At 41.0% G+C, this 25,777-nt stretch overlaps 1 protein-coding gene across 4 annotated transcripts in view; it reads right to left on the bottom strand.

Annotated features, from left to right (window-relative positions):
- LOC136872711 (neuronal calcium sensor 2) overlaps positions 1–25,777 on the bottom strand; it is a 1,371,956-nt gene that overhangs the window by 29,893 nt on the left and 1,316,286 nt on the right. The window contains exon 1 of one of the 4 annotated variants that reach the window (XM_067146537.2): positions 13,490–13,568. The exons of 2 other annotated variants lie outside the window; for them this stretch is intronic. The gene's annotated coding sequence lies outside the window, so the exon portion shown is untranslated. Of the gene's footprint in view, positions 1–13,423; positions 13,569–25,777 lie in introns of those variants that run through there. One more of the 4 variants, XM_067146536.2, reaches the window with a different exon arrangement.

The following is a 25,777-nucleotide window of genomic DNA, read 5'->3' as shown; positions in this document are numbered from 1 at the left end:
GTAATGTTCGACTTAACGACACTAAACTAGATAAATAACCATTGAAGGCAGGTGAATTTTTGGTTGGAAAATGAAGAATGAGGTACCTAAATACGAATAGGTACTTGACTGTCACTTTTACTCAGGCCAAGATTGTAAGTGCAAAGAGGAAGCACATCCTTTTGTTCGCTTTCAAGGGGGCTTGTTTTTCTTCTTTGATAAGCAATAATTGATGCGTGGCCTCCCCAGTCGACGGTGTTCCTTCTACAATATCGACTCTTGGATTAACTGGAAGAACAATGTTTTTATCTTGCATGGGAGGAGTAGGCATTTCCTCCGATATATGAAAGGGAGAGAGTTTTCGCGGGGTGGAAGTACGTGCAGAGGGCACCTAATTGAACGCTGGATTTAAGATAAACATTATGCTCACTCTGTATCTACAGCGTTCTCTTTCGCTCGGCCTGAAGTGGTTCTGTTCACTCCTAGAACTTCTTATTTACATACTCTAGTACATGTCTTGTACATTATGTGAAGACAGCATGAACCTAGTTGTTGGATAAAATATGCAACATGATCCATTGTTATTTAAAATGTTCTCCCATTTGCTGTGCTTTACTGATCACAGTACATTAGTTTGTGTTAAAAATTATTTCCTTGAACTTGTACAGTAGAACAGTTACGAGAAGCTTAAAACGATTACAGTGCAAGCGTGAAAGTTCAGGGCAGATGACGCTACAAAAGCAGATCCAGGGAGTAGAGACAGAGCATAACAATATGCAGCAGGTGCGGTTTATGTTGGCGAATACATGTAAAACTTTACTCTCTTTCAAATGCTTTTATTTAGTAAATGCAATCATAGGATACCAAAATAAAAGTAAAAATGCAAAAAAGATGTGTTTACCATTATAAAATAATAATAATAATAATAATAATAATAATAATAATAATAATAATAATAATAATAATAACAAGAAAAAGAAGTAGAAGAAGAATCATAAACCACATCCCCTGTTAAGCGTGATTGGTACAGAAAAATAAATGCCATCATATCTGTTTTAAAACAACAATAAATAAATAAATAAATAAATAAATAAATAAATAAATAAATAAATAAATGCTATTAAAAATTCAAAATTCGTCTGGTTTATTTTTCTTCCTTACTTCGAATGTGGGGTTTTCTACATGTTTCGGATTGTTTAAAGGCCAATACGAGAATAAATTCATTGTTTTGCCTGTTTGTACGTTTATAAAGGGAACATTACTGGATGTATTTCTACAAAATTGCATGTTTAAAATGTACCAACTCAGGTACGAACCATTTCGAAATCCCTGAATGTACCGGGGGTTTACAGGAAGAATGAACGAAACGAGAACTCATATCAGTATTGATAATGTGTTTACGAATACATTTTATTAAACAAAAAATGGTTTAAACAAGGTTTGTTCAGTGCAAGATTTCAGTAGGATGAAGTTCGTGGATGTTTGGAATTACCCTGGCGCAACAAAAGAGCCAAGTCTATGACGGGAACTCTCGTTGTGTCTATACATCATAAATGCCATGACCTAAAATAATCTATCAGTGACTTTTACGTAAGTGCCGTTTCAGCGGTCAAGTCGGAGATTTTAATCTTCAATGGTTAATTCCCTTGGTTCGGAGACTGGGTGTTTTGTGCTGTCTTCAACATCCCTGCAAATCACACACAACACAATCCTCCACTACAATAGCACGCAGTTTCCTATACACAGTAGATGCCGCCCACACTCGTTGGAGGACCTGCCTTACAAAGGTTGCACCAGGCTAGAAAAAGCCACACAAAATTAAATTAGCCGTCAAATCACGTTTTAACATCGCCATAAATGGTGGACGCGGCCACACTTCCAGCGCTCGGGTCGGCCATCTGATTAGTTACGAATATCTGTGATCGCGAAGACGTTTTATACATAAATCGTTGCTTACAGCGCTCGTGACGTCACATAAATGCAGATACATGTAATATTCGCAATAAATTCACTCTTCATTAAATTCTCACAGAAGTGAATCACATTCCGACAAAAATATCTGTATGATATTTAACAATCTTATGGCTGCAGCAGTTAGCTCGTGATGTATTCCAAGTGATTAAGTACTTTTCTATTCTGATGCCCACATAACACTTCTCAAATTTAACTCACTGTAATAGTTTAATATATGTCAGAAATGGATAATTGTCATCGAATATAATGTGGTGACATTAGTTATTTTTTAGTTCAGTATCTGGTAATATTGATCACACATACAGTACATACGAGCTGCAACTACTTTCTTGGTTTTAGATAAAAACTTGTAACAATCGTATTAGTAATTACTGTTTACGGAACTTTGCTCCGAGGAATGCGTGACAGTGGGGGTAAACGGTAAGGAAACTATTGTTAGAACACCCTCTCTCCGCAGAGGCACAGATTTTCAGAAATATCACTTACGTCATTCTCCTCTCAGTACCGTTATGTTACCCTCACCTTCGTCTTCATCATCATTTCATCATCACGACGCGCAGGTCGCCTAGGGGAGACAAATCAAAAGACCTGCATCTGGCAAGCCGAGCTTATCCTCGGACACTCCCGGCACTAAAAGCCATACGCCATTTCATTCATTCACCCCCACTTATATCCTTCGGTTTTTCACCCTGTTTTCTCAGCGTGATCGCCAATTTCACTTCGACTTATATATGGGAGCAAACATTCCCCAAGTTCAAGATCCAGAAGTCAAGATTGAGATCGACGCTAAGTGATGCTCATGTACAGTACAAGACGTGTTACTACTCAGCACCACTGACCCCCTGTGGGTGGGGGCGGTAGAATAACACCCACGGTATCCCCTGCCTGTCGTAAGAGGCGACTAAAAGGGGCCCCAGGGGCTCGGAAATTTGGAGCGTGGGGTGGCGACCACGGGGACCTCAGCTGAGTCCTGGCATTGCTTCCACTTACTTGTGCCAGGCTCCTCACTTTCGCCTATCCTATCCAAGCTCCCTTGGTCAACTCTTGTTCTTTTCCGACCCCGACGCTATTAGGTTTGCGAGGGCTAGGGAGTCTTTCATTTTCACGCCCTGCGAGGCCCTTGTCTTTCTTTGGCCGATACCTTAATTTTTCGAAGTATTGGACCCCTTCCATTTTTTCTCTCTGATTAGTGTTACATAGAGGATGGTTGCCTAGTTGTACTTCCTCTTAAAACAATAATCACCACCACTCAGCACCACTGAACATAAACCGAACATCAGTACTTCATCTTCAAAAAAACAATTTCACACTTTTCACTAGGCATTTACTGTTAGCATATTTTTATTTAATTTAGAAAGTTGGGTTAGTTAGTATAATATTACTAATCGCTAAAAATAAAGGAATCATACGGAATGTGTATATGTTTACTAATAGCGAGGTTAATATAATAATAACATTAATAATAATAATAATAATAATAATAATAATAATAATAATAATAATAATAATGTATACTAGTCTGTGGCCGGCGAACTGCCCTTTTAATAATTATTGGCCCTCCATACAGAAAAGTTTGAACGGCCCTGTATCAATGTATTAGGTTGCTTTGAGTCTAGACCTACCTGTCTGCCTGCATACGCGTCCACAACGATCGCAAAATTCCTATATAAAAGTCCACTATCAGGTTAATATATACTTTTAATACAGGCAGATGCACGTACAAAGCGTTTCAGACGTGGCCGGGATGATCTCCATAGTACCTATACATAGAGCTATTTATCGGTTCTTGGACAACTCTCACGACTGCCACCGACATTTCATTTGTCTTTCACTGTATCGAAAAAGGATATCGGACGAAGAATATAAATACCATTCTAAATAAAATTTGTCATGGCCAATTCTCCTGCAAAACCTTACGAGAAATACATCCAGTTTATGTCTTAGGTTTCCTCTGAGGTCTTCCTCCTGGTTATTCTTTTTAGTAACGTATGGCGGTCCTACTCGCCCATATCCTCAACTTAAACACGAAGTTTCATGAAAATCCACGTATCTGTTTTCCCGTGATGCTGTGACAAACAAAAATGAAACTGAATCCGAAGATTTCCTATCCGGTATAAAAACCAAGTAGGCCTAGATCAGGTTAACATTTAAAAACTGCAGACGGAAAGACGGTTTTATCTTAACAAGACAGACGATCGTGTGTTTCTGTAATGTTTGGTATGCATATGTTCTGAGACGAAAAATAAGAATAATGTTAATTATTTTATACCCCACTAACTGCTTTTACGGTTCCCAGTGACGCCGAGGTGCCGGAATTTTGTCCCTTAGGAGTTATTTTACGTGGCGGTAAATCTACCAACTTACCGTCTAAGCCATTCAGCCCGGCTTGAGACAAACATGTGCACCCATTTCCCGAATCACAAGAATTAAACCAGACGCGGCTAAAATCCCTGACCCAGCTGGAAATCGAACCCGGAAACCACAGAACCGAAAGCAGCGACGCTGACCATTTAGTCGAAGAACCTGACCGGGCCGTGTGCCTCTTCAGAAGTGGAAACATAATTTCTAAATATCTCGACTTCCTGACTGGAAATCGAAACCATGCTCTTCCTCGTCAACCGAGTACACCTTTATCATCTCGGATAGTAGGCTAGTCGTATAATTAAGATAATGTCTAAGATATATATGAGAAAGCTAACTAGTTAATACCTTCACAATGAAGAATGAAGCTTTCCTAGTAAGGATTTGTTTTTTTCTCGCGCACACACACACACACACACACACACACACACACACACACACACACAGAGCTACCTTCAGCTCATTCTCACAGGATCTATCCTACAAGTTCAGAGTAAACATGAGTGGACAAATATTCTATAAAACAACAATGGTTTTCGAAAGAATATACATTTCACAGCAGGAGAGTGCACTCCACATCAACACATCAATTCTCGTCCGTTCCTCTCGGGAAATAACGAGCATGGCTCACATGGCCCTGACCAGGAATCGATCTTCATTCTCCTGACACGAACTGTCACGCGGACGAGTGAAGGGTACAACCTGGGATAAAAGAGGACACGGGGAGGTTGGTTACAACAGCAAGAAACGTGGTACAACAAACAAGTTTTATCTTTAGATCGCAAGCAAGACAGAAGAAAGTTCGTAGACTGTGGATGAAACTTCCAACAGAATCACAGAGAACCCACGTATGGTATATAATTTACGTTGTGAGATTTCCTGTTGTTTTAGGCTTAAACAACAAATATTTTTCTCGGATAGAACACCTGAGGACGCGAGTTTCACATTATGATGTCAACATGAAGAAGTGAAACATGTTCTACAGCAGTAATGAGCTCGGGTTGTACCGACCGACAGGTGCCAGGCCTGTGCTAACCTTTTCATTTCTACGTAACTACTGCATCCTACATCTGCTCTAATCTACTTGTCATATTCATATCTTGGTCTACCCCTACCGTTCTTACCACCTACACTTCCTTCATAAACCAACTGAACAAGTCCTGGGTGTCTTAAGATGTGTCCTATCATTCTAGCATATCTCTTCTTCTCGTCAAATTTAGGCAAATCGATCTCCTCTCGCCAATTCGATACAGTATCTCTTCATCTGTGATTCGATCTATCCATCTCACCTTCAACATTCTTCTGTAACACCACATTTCAAAAGCTTCTATTTCTTTCTGAGCTAGTTATCGTCCATGTTTCACTTCCATACAATGCCACGCTCCACACGAAATTCTTCAAAAACATCTTTCTAATTCCTGTATCAATGTTTGAAGTGAGCAAATTTCTTTTCTTAAGAAAGCTCTTCCTTACTTGTGTTAATCTGCATTTTATGTCCTCCTTACTTCTGCCACCGTTAGTTATTTTACTACCCAAGTAACAATATTCATCTACTTCCTTTAAGCATTTCCTAATTTAATATTTCCTGCATCACCCGCCTTCGTTCGATTGCACTCCATTACTTTTGTTTTGGACTTATTTATTTTCATATTTTACTCCTTACCCAAGACTTCGTCCATCATTCAGCAGCTTCTCGAGATCTTCTGCAGTCTCAGATAAAATAACAATATCATCGGCAAATATCAAGCTTTTGATTTCCTCTCCTTGGATTGTGATTCCCTTTCCAATTCTTCTTTGATTTCCCTTACTGCCTGTTCTATGTAAACATTGAAAAGGAGGGGGGTCAAACTGCAGCCTTGCCTCACTCCTTTCTGGATTGCTGCTTCTTTCTCAAGGCCCTCGATTCTCATCACTGCAGACTAATTTTTATACAGACTGTAGATAATTCTTCGTTCTCGATATCCGATCCCAATCATGTAAACATACGTAACTGTATCACTCAGATTTTAATTAAATGTTGCATATCAGTACAGCTATGAATAATCGACTTGTAATTTGTAATTTCTGCAATGATGTTTAGTGTTGAAGCTACCCCTTGTATTTACATAGTACGTGCCGAGGATAGCATGCATCAATTATATAATTATTTATTAAAAGGTACCATCCTCACAGGTTTTTAATTGTAATAATAATATTTAAAACAAAAATGCTTCACGGGAGATAAAGCTGGGTGGACTCAGGATATCTTATTCATAAGTTAGAAGTATGCCTTTGCTGGTGAGATGGAGTGTTTACAGTGCAGTATGTCTTCTGGTATGGGCTACATCAAATTTGTTATTTTCATTGACCTGTCTCAGTCTCATCCTTGGCTTTGACAATATGAAAGTGACTGAGGTATGAGTGATGCTAGTAATACCATTCCTTATACAGCCAGTCCCTGTTATGAATGGTGTGAAAATATCGCACATAGGGTCGGTTGGTGCATGCATTTCAGTGGGATGGCAGACTGATATGTAATAGCAACGGCTGGCTCGGTGAGGAAAGCAACGGGAAACTACCTCACTCCTCATTTCCCTAGTAGCCTCTTCAGTGACGCCTAGGCTATTTATGACAGCTGTTGGCGGAGCTGCAGAGGATCAAACCAGCCTTCGGGCTGAATACCCAACATACATACAAGTTAGAAGTAACAGACATGAAAGTAGCGAGAATGATTGCTGGCAAAAAAACATGTGGAAACAATGGCAGGAGGGTACTCGAAATGAGGAGATAAAGGCTAATTTAGGAATGAACTCGATGGGTGAAGCTGTACGCATAAACTGGCTTCGGTGGTGGGGTCATGTGAGGCGAATGAAGGACAGATTACCTAGGAAAATAATGAACTCTGTTGTGGAGGGTAAGACAAGTAGAGGTAGACAAAGACGACGATGGTTAGACTCAGTTTCGAACGATTTAAAGATAAGAGGTATAGAACTAAATGAGGCCACAGCACTCTTTGCAAATAGAGGATTTGCACCATGTTATGAACCGCGTGTAATTGTAATTGCGGAAGTGTAAAGTGTTGAATGTGAGGGAAGGGACTTTAAGTACGACACAAACACCCAATCCCCAGGCCAGGGATATTAATAATTTACAATTAAAATCCCCTGATCAGGCCGGGAATCGAATCAGGGGCCGCCGGGTGACAGGCGGACGCGTTGCCCCCTACACCGCGGAGCCGGAAATAATAATAATAATAATAATAATAATAATAATAATAATAATAATAATAATAATAATAATAATAATAATGTTAACGGCTTTACGTACCACTAACTAGTTTTACGGTTTTCAGAGACGGCGAGGTGCCGGAATTTGGTTCCGCAGGAGTTCTTTTACGTGCCAGTAAACCTAGCGACACGAGGCTGACATATTTGAGCAACTTCAAATACCACCAGACTGAGCCAGAATCGAACCTGCCAAGTTGGGGTCAGAAGGCCAGCGCCTCAACCGTCTGAGCCACTCAGCATGGCGTATTTGTATGTCACTGGAGCGAAAACCGGACGTCAAAATCGTGTCTACATTTGGCGACTTACGAAAACAAATGGCAGGTAAAGGCTTGCACTATCCGTAACATCGGCGCCAAGAGGGATGGTGTGGTAAGCTCTATGCCCAGCCACCTTTATATTCAGGAACTAACCTGGTACTCACTTTTTATGAGGGGTGAGTAAACCTCGTCGGTGTCCGCCTGACACCCGGCGGCCCCGGGTTCGATTCCCGACCGGGTGAGTGGTTTTTAATTGTAATGATTAATATCCCTGGCCTGGGGACTGGGTGTCTGTGATGTCCTTAATCTTCCTCTCCTCACACACAACATTCTACACTACCGCCATTCCAGTTACACGCAGGTTCATACAATATGGTGCCAGTAGGGGCAAAAGGGCCACATGTGTCGACGCCCCGAACAAATAGCATTAAAAAAAACCTCGTCGGTCCCGCGTGCCTGCCTCTTACTCAGAGGCCCCGGGTTCGATTCCCAGCCAGGTCAGGGATTTTTACCTGGATCTGAGGGCTGGTTCGAGATCCACTCAAACTACGTGATTACAATTGAGCTATCTGACGGTTGGATAGCGGCCCCGGTCTAGAAAGCCAAGAAAACGGCCGAGAGGATTCGTCGTGCCGACCACACGACACCTCGTAATCTGCAGGCCTTCGGGCTGAACAGCAGTCACTTGGTAAGCCCTGGCCCTCCGGGGCTGTTGCGCCATGGGGCTTGGTTTGTCTGGAGTGAACCTCACAGCCTTGTTCCACTCCGAAAGTAGAAATCTCGTTTCTATATTTTTCGACTTCTTGAGGGTCAATGGAGTATGGCCCGTGTAGGTAGCCCACGGTGTTCTAACATGGGACCTTCCATTGCTATTTGTTTTACGCCGCATCGACACAGGTCTTATGGCAACAACATGAATCTACCATGGTCTTAATTAAGGTACAGCCCAAGCATCTGCCTAGTGTGAAAATGGGAAAAAATGGAAAACAATCTTCAGAGCTGCCGACAGTGGTGTTCGAACCCACTATTCCCGAAAGCAAGTTCACAGGTACTTGACCCAAACCGCGTAGCCACTTTACACGGCGCTTTTATTTCTTAGGAAACGTCTGAAGGATGGTTGCCAATAATAATCACAATAATCACCACCACCACCACCACCACCACTTCTCAAACCTACACCTCACGGTAGAAACTAATGCCCGAATGAGTGTGCCAAGAGGCGTTCTCGCAATTTCGTGCCCAAAAAATTCGTTCCTGAAATTCTAAATAAATTCTGCCAATAATAATTTTGCTGCAAAACCAGTCTTTAGAGAGAGACATGGAGTTTTTTGTTTTATGCTTCCTCGGAAGCCCCAACTCCCCTTCTACTGCTGTCTTTTAACAGCATATTCGCCCTTATCCTAGACTTAAATACCAAGTTATGCCGGGCTGAGTGGCTCAGACGGCTGAAGCGCTGGCCTTCTGACCCCAACTCGGCAGGTTCGATCCTGGCTTAGTCCGGTGGTATTTGAATGTGCTCAAATATGTCAGGGTGTCGGTAGATTTACTGGTACGTAAAATAACACATGTGCGACAAAATTCCGGCACCTCGGCGTCTCCGAAAACCGTAAAACAGTAGTAAATGGACGTACAGCAAATAACATTATTATTTAATACCAAGTTTCATAAAAATCCGCCAATCTATTTTCTCGTGATCCTGAACAAACAAAAATAAACTGAAACATACGTTTATTTGTCTTATTCAGTACAAAAAAACAAGTACCAAGTAAATATTCAAAAAGTGCAGACACAATGACGAAGATTATATATTATATAAAAGATGAAGTGGCGGAGAATTCTTACATGTAAGTCTTAAGTTCTCCAGAAATATGTATGCAAATTATGTTGAAGTATAACAGCGAAACTACGACAGTTACTGGGTCCTGCCAATCTGTGAGAAAATAGAAGGGGCTCACTCTTGCAAGAGGCGCCTGTTAGTTGACGTAATGGAAAGTATCGACCACATGTACACGTCAGATCAATCATTCACAGACAGTGAGCAAACAGACCGCCTCACAATCAAGCCGCAAAGGTAGCGACAAGCCAGCAGGAAGATCCGCTCTGCAGCTGCTACAACGCCATTCATCATAAAAACAACAGGTCTTAAGTGAAATGTCTTCTGAAGAGATGCTTATCAATGTTCTAGTCAGTTAAGTGAGTTCCAGGAAATTGGAAGGCAGAGATTAATTGAACTCTACGAGTTTAAAGGGCAAAAGTGATTTAGGTTCAAAAGATAAAAGGAAGCAAGCTTCGTGTCTTCTGTAAGCAGTCCAAGTCGTATATCAACAAGTAAGTTCTGAGTTCATTACGGAACTGTTAATACTTTTCTTTCTTTGTTGCTAATGGTTTAACGTCGCACTAATCAGATTAGGTTTTCCGCAATAAAGGGACACGAAAGTGCGAAAGTTGGTAAGGAAGTGGCCGTAGCCTTATTTAAGGTATAGTCCCAGCGTAACCCTGGGGTAACCAACCATCCCCCGAAAGCAGAAGGGCTGCCTGGCCGAGGTGGTAAATGGCGTGTTCAGCTGACCCGGAAGGTCGTGGGTTCGATTTCCCGTCAGGGAGTCTACATTTTTAAGAAACGAAATTTCCACTTCCGGAGGTGAACATAGCCCTGAGGTTCGCCTCAGTCTACACCAAAAATTAGTACCAGGTTAAGTCCTGGGGGCAAAGGCAGCCGGGCATTGAGCTAACCACTCCACTCCACCAAGTGCCGAAATTACGGATAGTGGAAGCCTTTACCTCCTCCACCCCCATTGCAACGACTGTCATGGCTTGTACGTAGGTGACATTGCTTTTATCTCCCGAATGAAAGTTCACAGCTTCGCAGTCTGTATCACTCAGCCAAGTCGTTCTGTACGCTTGGCCTGGACACTTGAAAATAATCTGGAGAAGTACCAACGGCGCTAGCTTAAGAATATTGAAAGTAAAATGGTAGGGCAGTCAAAGAGGACAATAACACTTGCGTTGAGACTATGAATATTAACTATAAATTTCAATGGGTTGGGTATGTCTCCTGCTCTCCTAACACTCAGCTAATGATGCATTTTCAATTGAAGGATGGACCACGTAATCAGCGAGGACGGCAGAAACGAAAGAAGGACGTTCTATAATGTGATATGAAGAAGTGCCCATTTGACTTCAGCGACTGGGAGGATGTAGCGTCTGATTTGCCGACAGGGACGTAATGTCCATGAGGATCCACAACATTCAGAATATAGCAATGAAGTCAGAATTTAAATAGAAGAGAGCGTAAAAAAGAAAGAGAAAATCAAGAGCGCTACTGATCGCCAGGTTTTGCAAGAAGTGCCTTTGGTAGGATTGAAATACCAGCATTGTGGTTCTAGAACTGCCTCTCCAGCCATCTAAGAACCTACGACCTGCAACAACGATGCACTAGAAATACAATCGTCATTCTCGCCAGCGACTTAATGCCTATGATGATGATGACTATGATGAGTTTCAAGTGGCTGGTGACATTGTTATTACAGCCATGGGGTCCCCAATTTTCCGCGAAATCTCAACCACAGGAACGAAAATTTCTACTTTAGAAATCCCATATGAACTGATCGGGATTCGACGTCATAAGGCTATCCCGCTCTCAGATCCTAAAGATATGAAGACGGCTAATTATCATCTTAAGATAATATGTACACCATTAAATTTCATAACAGTACTTTATCAACCTAGCTATGCTTTCCAGGTACTGTATAGTATGTTTGTACTACGTAAAATTGTTCAGCCTAACAATTCAACGATATTTATTTGTAAATGTATCTCAGTGACTATGGCGTCAATACACTGAATTAGATTCGTATCTTCGTCACTAGTTCCGACCAAGACAAATTCGACAGCAAATATCCTTCTTTCCAATTTCTATATTCCAACTACCGGGCGAGTTGAACGTGCGGTTAGGGGCGCGTAGCTGTGAGCTTGCATTAGTGGGTTAGAACCCCACTGTCGGCAGCCCTGAAGATGGTTTTCGTGAATTCCCCATTTTCACACCAGGCAATGCTGGGACTGTACCTTCATTAAGGCCACGGCCGCTTCCTTCCCTCTCCTAGACCTTTCCTATCCCATCGTCACCATAAGACCTATCTGTGTCGGTGCGACGTAAAACAAAATTATATATATATATATTGAAACTTCTTTAATGTATACTCAAATATATTTGATTTCATTAATGACAATAAGGGCTCCTAGTCTTAAGTGCATATCTGAGAGAAAATCGTGAAAATAAGAAAGGGTGTAATTAAAGAAAAGAACTAGGTATATTGTTTTAAAGACAGAAGAATTCAGAAAGATCTGCAAATGTAAAATCTTTCTGTTCCAAATTCTTATCTTCATTCGTAACATGCACACAATTATTGTAAAAGCTAAATTATTGGGGACAACACTGAATTATGCATTTTGATCCGTGAAAAATAGGGTTCTCAAAATATTTTAGGAGTGCAGAAATTGAAGTTTTAACCCATGAAATATCCTGATGACGGCAGGACACAATCTTTACAATGACATTTTACAGAGGCAATTCATTTATTCCGGAAACAATATACAGTAGAATTTTCTCTGAAGCTTGGGAGGCATTTTTTATCATTCATTAGGAGAAGAATCAGTGAACTTGGGATTCAATGCAACGACGCGTTGATGCATGTATGTATAAATGCTAACGGAAGGGCATTCTGAACATTGTATGTACCATACCTAAGTAAGACTTTTATGAGGTATACTGGAACGTTCTGTTCCTGCGTGTTTCCTATGATTAATGTACTATGTAGATGAATGTTGTAGAAAATGAATTCCAACATGGAAATAAAACGCTTCCGGATCCACATCTACACAACACACTTTCTTCTACGTGTGAGGAATGTGCACTGAAAGTATGCCCCTTCAGTGACACCTAGACTATCTATATGGCAGCTGTTGGCGGAACTGCGGAGGTTAAAACCAGCCGTCGGGCTGAATACCTAACATACATATGAGATTTCGAAAAAGTCCAAGGGCTGTTTTCTCGATCCGGTCAACCCAAATTAAGACCGACATTATCCGGTTCTATTCTACATTAAAAAACACCTTACAAAAATACATTTTAAGGAGAGAGACTTAAGTTTACAGCCAGTATCGGATGGTTATCGCTGGGTATGGATGGATGAACGATATGGTTTTAAACGGTTCAAAATCTGTTAGGAGTGCAGAAATTGAAGTTTTAATGCAAGAAATATCCTGATTGACCAATAACATTTTACGGAGGCAATTCATCTACTCCAAAATCAATATGCAAGGTTTCTTTGAAGCTTGAGAGGCTTTTTTTTTTTTTTTTAATCATTCACTAGCTGTGGTGAATATGGTCGGCAAAATATGAAGAGATTTTGAATATTCATAAACATTTCAAGAACTTTTTGAAGGTGAGGGACTAATTGCAATGTACTGTGTACTGCCATCCAAGGTATCTACACCGGACTACAATGAAAGAGGAAAACAAAACTTGAAGTAAGTGTCCCGGTCATCATGCATGATAACGGTAATAAAACAACTTATATTACTCACTCTACACTAGCTCGTGATGTGTATTACAGTATAGCGTCAGCTCCGAGTCTCGTATTATTTCCTTACCGTAATTACACTCAACCACCGCGGTACCACTTTTATCGCGGGAGGTGTGGCTGGAACACGCGATTGTGTCAAGACACCAACTTCCACACCAGACTTGCGAACACTGCATTAAGAAATTAGCTTGTATAATTCATACTAACCTCTCCTGTATGTAACTTGGGCTATCGATTGCCGCGCGAGGTTATCGTACTATTACCCAACAGTCCGTAACAAAGGATCAGATCTGCACAGGGGCTCACAAGTTGAGACCAGGACTGGTGACCACGAGGCACCACCGACAGTACGGCACTGCTAATACTTTCAGTACTCGAGATCTCCAGTCGATGTTCTTTCCTGTCCTACCTCTAGAGGCAAGACTTTTTCGCATTAACGATAAACACGATAAAAAATATTTTGAAGCGATTTTGATATATCTTAACGATTACAAGATATTAGAATCATCCCGTACTGACGATTTTCACTTTACAAAGGAAAAATAAAAAGTATCCTTCTAATTAAATACAAATCATAATTCCATCATTAGATGAAGCAATAAAATTCAAACATGTTTCGAATCGTTTGAGCCATCTTCAGTGAAATAAGGGGGGTTAAAGTAATATACATAATACAAGCAAAATGTGTTAAAAACATAATGAAGAAACAAAAGAAAAGGCAAAAGAGACATGACTGAAATAAAAACAACAACAATATACAATATTTACGTCAGTAGATGGAGCAATAAATAACTCGCTGAGACAAATTCAGTGAAAAAAGCGTTAATGCAAAACATAACTGAATCCAAAAAGTATGCTAAAACTAAGAAAATAAAATAAATGATAAGACGGAAATTAAACAACAAGTGCTAATGGTGAGGTTGCGGACCTCATACATACATACATACATACATACATACATACATACATACATACATACATACATACATACATACATACATATCATTATAGACTGTTATGCCTTTCAGCGTTCAGTCTGCAAGCCTCTGTGAATTTACTAAACGTCGCCACAATCCTCGATTTGCAACTAGTGTTGTGGCCTCATTTCGTTCTACACCTCTTATCTTTAAATCGTTAGAAACCGAGTCTAACCATCGTCGTCTTGGTCTACCTCTACTTCTCTTACCCTCCATAGCAGAGTCCATTATTCTCCTAGGTAACCTGTCCTCCTCCATTCGCCTTATTCTTATTCTAAAAATTTTAGTTTGAGGAACAATTCAAAAACAAGACGAAATCACTGTTGAAAATTCAGGCTGACAGTCTGTCTTTGTAGAAACACCATTACCACGAATGGTTAGGAGGGGAGCAAAAAAGCTTGAAAAACCAAGTTTGAGAGGAGACAAAGTGCAAAGTGAAATGTGATAAGTGATGGGGAAAAAACGCCGATGAGTTTAAAGTTTTAGAATAACAGCTTTCTCAGTTTCTTCTCAATTAAGCGGTCCCGTTCTCGAAGACTGTTTCCAATGTTAACTAGGTGTATTTGCCTTATGATTCTGGTTACGACAACACTGATTTTGTTTTGGCGAAATACAGCAAAATGGAAGCGATAAGGCCAGTTTAAAGCGAAATTTACTTGTTTTGCAATAACTGTGAAACTACAACGAAATTCGTGGAAAATAACGAGCTTCCAATATTGTATTACGCGTGTGAAGGGAAACATAAGGCAGAATAAGAATTTCTCAATTCGAAAGAGGTACCTGTTCGTTTCAATATTCTAGAAAATCCCTTAATGATATGGCGATATCGTGTTTCCTTCTAACTTGCTTCAAGTGTTCTTTCGTTACACAGCCCACTTAAAACATAGCATGAGACTAAGTAGGCTATATATATATACATATATATATATATATATATTTACAAGTTGCTTTACGTCGCACCGACAAAGATACGTCATATGGCGACGATGGGATAGAGAAGGCCTAGGAGTGGGAAGGAAACGACGGTGGCCTTAATTAAGGTACAGCCCCAGCATTTGCCTCGTGTGAAAATGGGAAACCACGAAAAACCATCTTCAGGACTGCCGACAGTGTGATTCAAATCCACTATCTCCCGAATACTGGATACTGGCCGCACTTAAGCGACTGCAGCTATGGAGCTGGGTAGTCTATACGTTAACCAAAGATATCGACTGTGGTCATGTAGGATGAAAGGGCAATCAAGATTACGTAAGAAATAATGAATGATTATCAATATTATTTCCCTTTATATATTTTTCACATAAATAATTCACAGATCACACAAATGAGACTTTTTACAAATAGTTTTAGGAAATTATTACAGCGAAATTCAAGCGATTGGGCATGGCCTATTCCACGTAATAGCGCGGAAAATTGCTTCCATTTCGCGAAGTCGTACACAAATTAATGCGAAAAAATCATGTCTACCCATCTCCAACAGTCAACCCTAAATTAAGGTGACCGACCAGATTCATCAAACAAACAACAGCACATTCCATAAATTTAGACACAAAAACAGTACAAAACAGACACTTCAAATTCAAAGGATTATAAACTAAACCACAAGTTTAACCAGTTATCCACAATTGCTAGAAAAAGATTTAATAAACAATAACTACTGATTACATACAAACACGCACCTGAAGATTTTAACAACCGTGCGAGCTGCAGGCTTCATTATAAGAAACATCGCATTTTTGTGATATATGTCCGGCTCCTTGGCTGAATGGTCAGCGTAGTGACCTTCGGTTCGGAGCACCCTGGGTTCGATTCCAAGGGGTACTTTAACACCGTGTGGTTAATTCCTCTTGCTCGAGAGCTGGGTATTTGTGTTCGTTTTAATACACATCTTCATTTACAAAATACAAACCACTACATGAACTCGCAATAGTGAATACATCTCTCCACATGGGGTTGGCGTCAGGAAAGGCGTCCGGCCGTAAATCAGCAAAGTGCCGATCCCAGGTAATTGGAAAAGGGCCAGTAAAGAGAAGAGGTGGTGGTCATTTTTGTTTTGAGAGGAAGTACAACTGAGCAACCATCCTCTTAATACTAATCAGAAGGGAAAATTTAAGAGATCTGACACTTCAAAGAATGAAGGTGACGGGAAAAGAAAGGGAAAGGCCACGAAGGGCGTGAAAATGATTCCCTAGGTCTCGCAAACCTAATACCGTCGGGGTCGGAAGAGAATAAGAGATGATCAAGGGAGGTCGGATAGGACAGATGAAAGTGAGGAGCCTGACAAGTGGAAGGAATGCTAGACTCAGCCAGGGGAACAGTGGACGTCAAACCCACGCTCCCTTGGTTCCCCTGTTAAGTCGCCTTTTACAACAGGCAGGGGATAACCATCCACGCCAACATGAGATCACAAACACCTAGTCTCCGAGCCAAAATACAGTCAAAATCCCCGGTCCGGGCGGGAATCGAATCTGGGACTCTCCGCACCAAAGGCCAGAACGCTGACCATTAAGGTAATGAGCCGGACTTTTTCGTTCTTTAGTTTTAATTTTAGTTAATTGAATTTATAATTATTTAGGCCTATCGTAATGAAACTGAGCGCCTGCCGGAGTTGCTTCAGTTTACCGCTGAGTCTAACAACGGACTGCGAGCAAGTGCGGTAACTATTCTCTCTCTCTCTCTCTCTCTCTCTCTCTCTCTGTATTTATGAAATACGTCATTTCCAAATTATTATTATTATTATTATTATTATTATTATTATTATTATTATGCTTCTGCTGGCGAGATGTAGTGTTTACAGCAGTGCACTATATCTTCTGGTATGGGCTATAATAAATTTGTTACTTTCACTAATCTGTCTCAGTCTCATTCTTGGCTTTGACAATATGAAGGTGACTGAGTTATGAGCGATGCTAGTAATACCATTCATTATGGAGTAAGTCGCTGTTATGAATGATGTGAAAATATCGCCCATAGCGTCGGTTGGTGCATGCATTTCAGTGGGCTTGGCAGACTGATATGTAATAGTAACTTCTGGCCCGGTAAGGAAAGCAACGGAAACTACCTCACTCCTCATTTCCTAGTACGTCTCTTCAGTGACGCCGAGGCTATCTATGACAGCTGTTGGTTGAGCTATGGAGGATCAAACCAGCCTTCGGGGTGAATACCCGACATACCTTATTATTATTATTATTATTATTATTATTTTTATTATTATTATTATTATTATTATTATTAAACAGAAATATTCTACGGATTTCCTCAGGTATTTTCGAGGCCGGGATAATCACTGTTGCTCAGTTTGGATTTGGCCGGGGATTTAAGGCCAGGTACTCTTCCTGAGGCCGCTTGATTTTTCATGTGAATATTCCAACCCCACTTGAAGCCCGACTGCCCTCGTAGGAAGTCAGCAATACTGCACCAATTAGACCTATTATTTTTTGTGCGAAGTACGAGTACTGCCAAAGGAAGGAAGAATAAAAGGAGCACAGAAATTATATGTTCCAGAAGGAGGGCGCGACATAAAAAGTTCGCGGACCACTGAACTACAGTATATAGACCATAGTGAGCCAGCTCTCACACTTCCTTCCGTGTGAGGTGCACACACGACTCTGGCTTAACCTGCGGTCGTTCCGCTTTTTTTTTTTTTTTTTTTTTTTTTTGCGTCGCACCGACACAGATATGTCTTATGGCGACGATGGGATAGGAAAGGCCTAGGAATTGGAAGGAAGCGGCCGTGGCCTTAAGTAAGGTACAGCCCCGGCATTTGCCCGGTGTGAAAATGGGAAACCATGGAAAACCATCTTATGGGCTGCCGACAGTGGGGCTCGAACCCACTATCTCCCGATTACTGGATACTGGCCGCACTTAAGCAACTGCAGCTATCGAGCTCGGTTGCGGTCGTTCCGTAACGCGAATTTTGTTATTCATGAAGGAACATAGGTCATTACACTAATGCAACAATAGAACTCACATGCTGTATCAGCAATGTTAAACACCAGTATGGATTTTTCACTGCACACATTTTGCAAATAATAAAAATGAATTATTTGGGAAATTATATGTATTTTGGAAAACAACATACTGTACTTGAGTGTCCTCAGTCATCTAGGCAATTTAGTACGTTGTAAACTAGTAAAACAAGATAGATATTACCATATTTTTGGGAGATGAACATTTCGCTCATCTGGGACACAATTTACAGCTTTATATAATATAATTATAGTGTACAGTATATCAATTACCGGATCAATGTTTGCTTATTGTAATGTCCTTAACCAGACATGTCAACATTTTGAGTCCTATTCTGCGCCTATCTTAACCAAGAATAACTTTCAGGTTATCAGCAGACGAACCGTTGCTTTGACTACACTCGTGAAGTTCTCTGATGTATTGCATTCTTAAACAAGCAGACTGTTGCAGCAACCAAGTGCGTGACGTCACGAATACCAGTCCGATAGCTGCGTTCTTTCGGGCCATATCGGCTCTGAACCCGTCACAGTAACCCTGCAGGTCACTGTTCTGTATGTATTAAAAGACCAACAGAAAACTTCCAATGAAGCCATTTTATAAAAAGTCGGGTCAATAAGAGGTTACGTCAACACAATCGTACCATTAAAAAAAAAATATTTCACCGAGCTCGATAGCTGCAGTCGCTTAAGTGCGGCCAGTATCCGGCATTCGGGAGATAGCGGGTTCGAACCCCACTGTCAGCAGCCCTGAATATGGTTTTCATGTTTTCCCATTTTCACACCAGGCAAATGCTGGGGCTATACCTTAAGGCCGCGGCCACTTCCTTCCCACTCCTAGCCTTCTCCTGTCCCATCGTCGTCATACGACCTATCTGTGTCCGTGCAACGTAAAGCCAAGAGCAAAATCAAGAGGAGTACGTTTCTTGAAAAGGCAGCCCCCCACCAAAAAAAAAAAAAAAAAAAAAAACCCACAATACTTCCGATTTTCTGAAATAATTACTGGACAGGTAAATTCAATGTCGAGTAATGTAATTTCACGAGATTTTCTTCAAATGGCTGAGAAGTACACAAAACATCGAAAACCACCCATAAATTATACAGAGCTTTTAGAAGATTGCTCTTCCTCACAGACCGTGAAATTAAGAAGAATGCATGTTTAAATTATACATTAATCCTACATAATTAATGTCCGGCTCCATGGCTAAATGGTTAGCGTGCTGGCCTTTGGTCACAGGGGTCCCGGGTTCGATTCCCGGCAGGGTCGGGAATTTCAACCATAATTGGTTAATTTCGCTAGCACGGGGTCTGGGTGTATGTGTCCTCTTCACCATCATTTCATCATCACGACGTGGAGGTCGCCTACGGCCGTCAAATCAAAAGACCTGCATCTGGCGAGCCGAACTTGTCCCCCCTGTGGGTGGGGGCGGTAGAATAACACCCACGGTATCCCCTGCCTGTCGTAAGAGGCGACTAAAAGGGGCCTCAGGGGCTCTGAACTTTCAAGCGTGGGCTGGCGACCACGAGGCCCTCAGCTGAGTCCTGGCATTGCTTCCACTTACTTGTGCCAGGCTCCTCACTTTCATCTATTCTATCCGACCTTCCTTGGGCAACACTTGTTCTTTTCCGACCCCGACGCTATTAGGTTTGCGAGGGCTAGGGAGTCTTTCATTTTCACGCCCTTCGTGGCCCTTGTCTTTCTTTGGCCGATACCTTCATTTTTCGAATTGTCGTCCTTTTTTCCCTCTGATTAGTGTTATATAGAGGATGGTTGCCTAGTTGTACTTCCTCTTAAAACAATAATCACCACCATCACCACCACCGAACTTGTCCTCGGACACTCTCTGCACAAAAAGCCATATGCCATTTCATTTCACATAATTCATTAACATTTTTATTTTTTAAAGTATGCGCATACATTTTCGGGGAAATTCTGAGTTGAGTTCGGTGAAAATGATAATTTTTTTAAAAAAGTGTCAAATTTCCTTTTGGAAGAGTCAAATGATCATAAACAACATGACTTTCATGAATAAAACTGATAACGGTTTATTTATTTGCAACTAAGGAATCTTTTTCGAGAGACATCTATAGCCTATGGAATTTGGAGTAGATAAGTGTGGGATTCAGTTCATCGTAAGAGAGAAACTGACTCAATGCCTAGGAAACTACCACGAATAAAAGAATCAGTTGGCTGGAGTGTGATGAGATGAGGTCTCTTTGATAAAAGAACCTCAGTCATGGCCATCCATCACTTCTTCAAATCATAACCTGCGCGGTTGCTAGGTAACACTGCGTCACATATTTTGTATCGCTAATTTCGTGACACAAACAGATGACCCCTGGCCATAACATATATTTATGTCCAAATATATATTGTGTCATCGAAGAGAGGTTTCCATTTGTCTGCCACCTCACCTTAAATATAAGTGGGTTTATTTTGATAGTGGTTTTACGTAGCGCCGACACAGATAGGTCTTATGGCGACGATGGGATAGGAAAAGCCTAGGAGTTGGAAGGAAGCGATCGTGGCCTTAATTAAAGTACAGCCCCAGCATTTGCCTGGTGTGAAAATGGGAAACCACGGAAAACCATCTTCAGGGCTGCCGACAGTGGGATTCGAACCCACTATCTCCCGGATGCAAGCTCACAGCCGCGCGCCTCTATCTGCATGACCAACTCGCCCGGTAAAGTAAGTAAGTAAGTAAGTAAGTAAGTAAGTAAGTAAGTAAGTAAGTAAGTAAGTACGTAAGTAAGTAAGTAAGTAAGTAAGTAAGTAAGTAAGCTTCTTTACGTAACTGCTGAATCACATGAGTAACTTTTCATTTCAAAAATCCCACATGCATTGGCCGGAATTGAAGCCGCGACCGTCTTGGTGAGAAGTTAGACGGTGTCACTTGTTTTTTTTCCCGGCCCCCATACGTCCCTTTCTTTCCCAACCCGATACAGTCATATTTAAAGGAACTGGGCCTCCTTCTTTCGATCTATGTCACGGGCTGATCTCATGTTATATTCTCCCTTCAAATATTCACAATCAACAGACAAAGAGATTAAAATATATTACTAACTTTAGCCAACATAAATAGCAGGAATTTGACCCAGTTCACGAATCCTGTGATCGTCCCCACTTTCTGAATTAATCAGTTGTGGGCCTCCAGTTGGACGTTTACCCAGGGAGTACCATTAAGTCTTTTCCTACGACAAACTCGAGATAATACCGATGAATTCGAATCAGTAACAACAATGAGATACAGGGGAAAAAATATTCTAACTTCTCGAAGAATTAAGCCGGGTTTTTCGGAATTCGACCCGCAGACGCCAGTTCAGGCATGTTTATTTACCACAGAAACACTTTCCTACTTGTAAAATTCAGCCCAGATCTGTCAAAATAAAAGGCGGAGCGTGGAAATTCTCTTTGGGTACTAATAATAATAATAATAATAATAATAATAATAATAATAATAAACATATAAACAAATGGAAATACCGTTTAAGTGCAGGTATGTCAATGATTATGTATCTGAAGTTCCGTATCCTATGTTTTGGAGATATGAGGTTCGGAAATCGCTGATTCAGCTCTGAAATTTCTGTAGTTGTACGTATAGTTAGTTTACTTGTTGGCTTTCAAAATTATTTTACTACCCTTCTATATATTTCGTTCTGTTTACTTTTACTTCCTCTACTGCGAACATTATATACAATTTAAATCATATTTAGATATACAGAAGTGATATATACAATGTAAGTAGTACTCGAATACGTCAGCCCCGTGTCGGCAGATTTACCGGCACACCAAACAACTGAGGCAAAATTCCGGCACCTCGGCGTCTCCAAACACCGTAAAAGTACTTAGTGGTACGTAAAACTAATAACATTATTAAAACGTAAGACACTTATTTGAAACTTTGCGTAATAATATTTCGCGAAACAGCCACAAAACCAAACATTTTCTACTCTAGAGAATTATTTACTAGGGAGAGCTAGTCCAAAAATGCTGTGGCTAGGCGCTCAGGGAGTAGAACAAACACGCGCGTCGAATGGTGACCATTCTGCCCGCTCTTCCACAACCAGGAAAGGTTGAGTTTCCTCCGCTTATCCTGACGCTTTAGCGACAGCAAAACACTACTTGCTAGATAGTGAGTGCTTCACTAGACAGATTGAGCGCGCGCGCATTTCAGTCGTAGGCCTATATTAAATTTAAGTAAGATATTTGCTTTTATTTCATCACAACATTTTTGCGAAAGTTCAACTTCCCGGCTGACTTTCAAGCTTTGCTACCAATCAAATCGTACGTAACTGTCGCGGAGACTGTAGTTATACAGGATTTGTACGCTGTTATTCACACACAATGCCTACTTTCCATTTCAGCAATATTTACTATCGTATCAGAAGTTTGACGTCAAACGAGAACAGCGCATATAAACCCCTACACAAAATCAGATAAGGTACATAGAGTGCGCACAAGTATTGAACCACACGACAATGAGGAATATAAACCAAGCCATTACTGAAATTTTATGAGGTATAAAATGCTGTCCCTGCTTCTCTCTTTCATTCATACAAGAAAAAGGACGTTGCTAAGGCTTAATTTCAGTGGTTTGCGACACAGTGGCGAACAGCCTCACGTGTTCAATGTGTGTGTGAAATGCGTCTGCGATGCGGTGCTTAACTTTAGGTTAGAATGAAGAAGAAATCGACTGTGGCAATTATATCAAGCACTATGCTTGCATTTTCCCGAAGTGGAAAATCACTTCTAGGATAGAAGGTCATAGTTTTTCCTAATTATTTTCAATAGGCTGAGTTCACTTCTTTCCGGTCTTTAGGGCAGGATTTAAATCTTTCATACCAGAGCGAGGAATCGAACCTGGTCAACTGCAATGGCAGACAGGACTGTGTCTCAGACAGAAAATGGAAATGATTTTAATACCATCATATGTACCGTTCTTCGCACGGGAATTGGTATTCAGTTTCACGATTCCTTCATGAATTTATCCGAAGTTAAGTGCCTGTATCCAAACGTTTAAAACGGCATGCTAAACTGATATTCTTCTACGAAAGCACGTTGCACTAACGTGAAGTACGATACAGCTGAACAAAGTGGAGACAGAATGGGGTGGATCTCAGAGTTTATTGAACGATACAATTCGTGGTCCGAAGTTGTAATTCTCCCTATTTTTCGGTTACATATTGTTGTTCATCTGAAATCGGGAGTGGCACTATGGCTGAAGACGATTGAAACCCATCGTTAACGATAACCACTTATCTGATGATGATGATGATGATATGCTTGTTGTTTAAAGGGGCCTAACATCGAGGTCATCGGCCCCTAATGGTACGAAATGAAATAACAAAAAATTCAAATTCATCCACTAACCAAAATAAAATAAAAAATGTCATGAGAATGAATGGATGGACATGAACCTTATAAAAAACAAAAACAAACAAACAAAAACAGTGGATCAGACTCAAAAAGAAGGTAGTTAATTATAGTATTACTGACCAAGGGACCATTTATAAAGCACAATGATGCTTGATGTCTGAAGGGGTGCTAAATTCACGTCTAAGGCCCCACAGAATGGTACATGTCGCGAGTAAAGTAGAACCATGGTATTTGTCTTTTTGGGGTACTGATCAAAAGTAGCGAAGACTCACGGTGGTCCACACAAGATGGTACTACTCACAAGTATTGCAATTCGTACAGGGAACGCAGACCTATGGTGTTGCTCACACAACGGCGCCACTCATAGCCAACATAAACCGGTAAGGTTCCTCACCTAGGTGTACTTGTCACGGGCGCCGGTATTCCCGTGGTGTTCCTCACTTAGTGGGTACCAATCACAGGCAACGCTGACCCACGGCAACGCTCATATAGCGGTACAACTCACAGGCTACGTCCAGACCCGCGGTGTTGCTCACATGGGTACAACGCACGGGTACTGGAATCCACCAGGCCAGGCTTTTTACTGCAACTAATCACAAACCTATTTCGTACCAATTTAGTAATACTACTCGCAAGTACATGCAACCCATGGTGTTCCCCGCATGATGGTACGAATCAAAAGTAGTTTCATGGTCCTAATTCAATCATCCCTTGGTCGCCCCTTTTAGTCGCCTCTTACGACAGGCAGGGGATACTGCGGGTGTATTCTACATGTGCGTCCCCCACCCGCAGGGGGTAGTGTGTTTGGTCCGCGAGAGGTATTTTATTTCCCTCAAGTCCGCCGGCAAGCCGGGACAGCAAAATCACGGTTTCGACTTCCTATAAACACCCAAACCAATCCGGGATTTAGAAATAATATTGACCTTAATACCTACCCAAAGACAGATATACAGTTTGGTAGGAATACGCGTATATAGAGTAGTTCCCCAGTTATAAGAACTCAACAAATGGACGAACAGACAAATCGACAAAAAGCTTAAAAAATGTCCGCTCGAACTTAGACTGAAACACGGTCCGTTAATGATATCTCCCTTATTAAACTTTGTATCGAAATGATGCGCATGAGAAAAACTTTTAGACACTGATTTCCATTAAGGCAGGCATATTTCCATTAAGTTTAGATGTGTAGGCTATATTTTGTGGGAGTGCAAAATCACGGTTTCGTTTTAGTATAAACCCCAAGTGAATTTGGGTATTTAGAAACAATATTGGCCCTAAAACCTACCCGAGGACAGGTGGATTCTAAATATAAAGTTTGGTAGAAATACATCCAGTAGTTTTCAAGTTATAATAACTCAAACAGACAGACACCAAAACTAAAAAATATGCAGATGGTCATTATTACACCTGAAACGGATAACTCAACGAAAATTTAGGCAAAATACTAAATGTACAGACACACGGTTGTTACGATTTTATTTATATAGATTACTGTAATTGTATAGGTTTCTTCATCAGTTCGAAGGCTTGTTGAATCCCCAACAGTTCTACAGAAATGAAATACGGATAATGTTTGGTGATTTCAACGCTACAGTTATAGAAGATCGTAGACGGACAGACAGAAACGAACAAGAAAGTTTGGTTACGGTGTTACGAACAAGCGAGGGAAGACATGGTTAGATTTCTGCGACCAGTACAGTGTTATGGTGACCACACGTTGTTTGAATTCCCACTACGTTGAAGATCCATGTGGAATGCCTCAGATAACTCAGTGCATTATCAGGTTGATTACATCCTGGTTAAGAGAAGATATTGCAATCGAAGTCAATCAAGTCCCTGCAATCCTGGGGTAAACATCGATAGTAAACAAGCTAGTAGTTTGACGTGATTGTTGATATCGTCATCACAGTCATGGGAACTTCGTTTTACGTGGAATTTGAAGCACATACACGTGGCTTTTCATTTCAAAACTGGTCAAGATTCGAACTGCGGCCACCCTGGTAGGGAGGCAGTAACCATGCCACTCTATCACGCCC

Source organism: Anabrus simplex, chromosome 4, assembly GCF_040414725.1.
Source record: "Anabrus simplex isolate iqAnaSimp1 chromosome 4, ASM4041472v1, whole genome shotgun sequence".
Classification (NCBI taxonomy): domain Eukaryota; kingdom Metazoa; phylum Arthropoda; class Insecta; order Orthoptera; family Tettigoniidae; genus Anabrus; species Anabrus simplex.
This window is presented reverse-complemented; position numbering and strand designations above follow the sequence as displayed.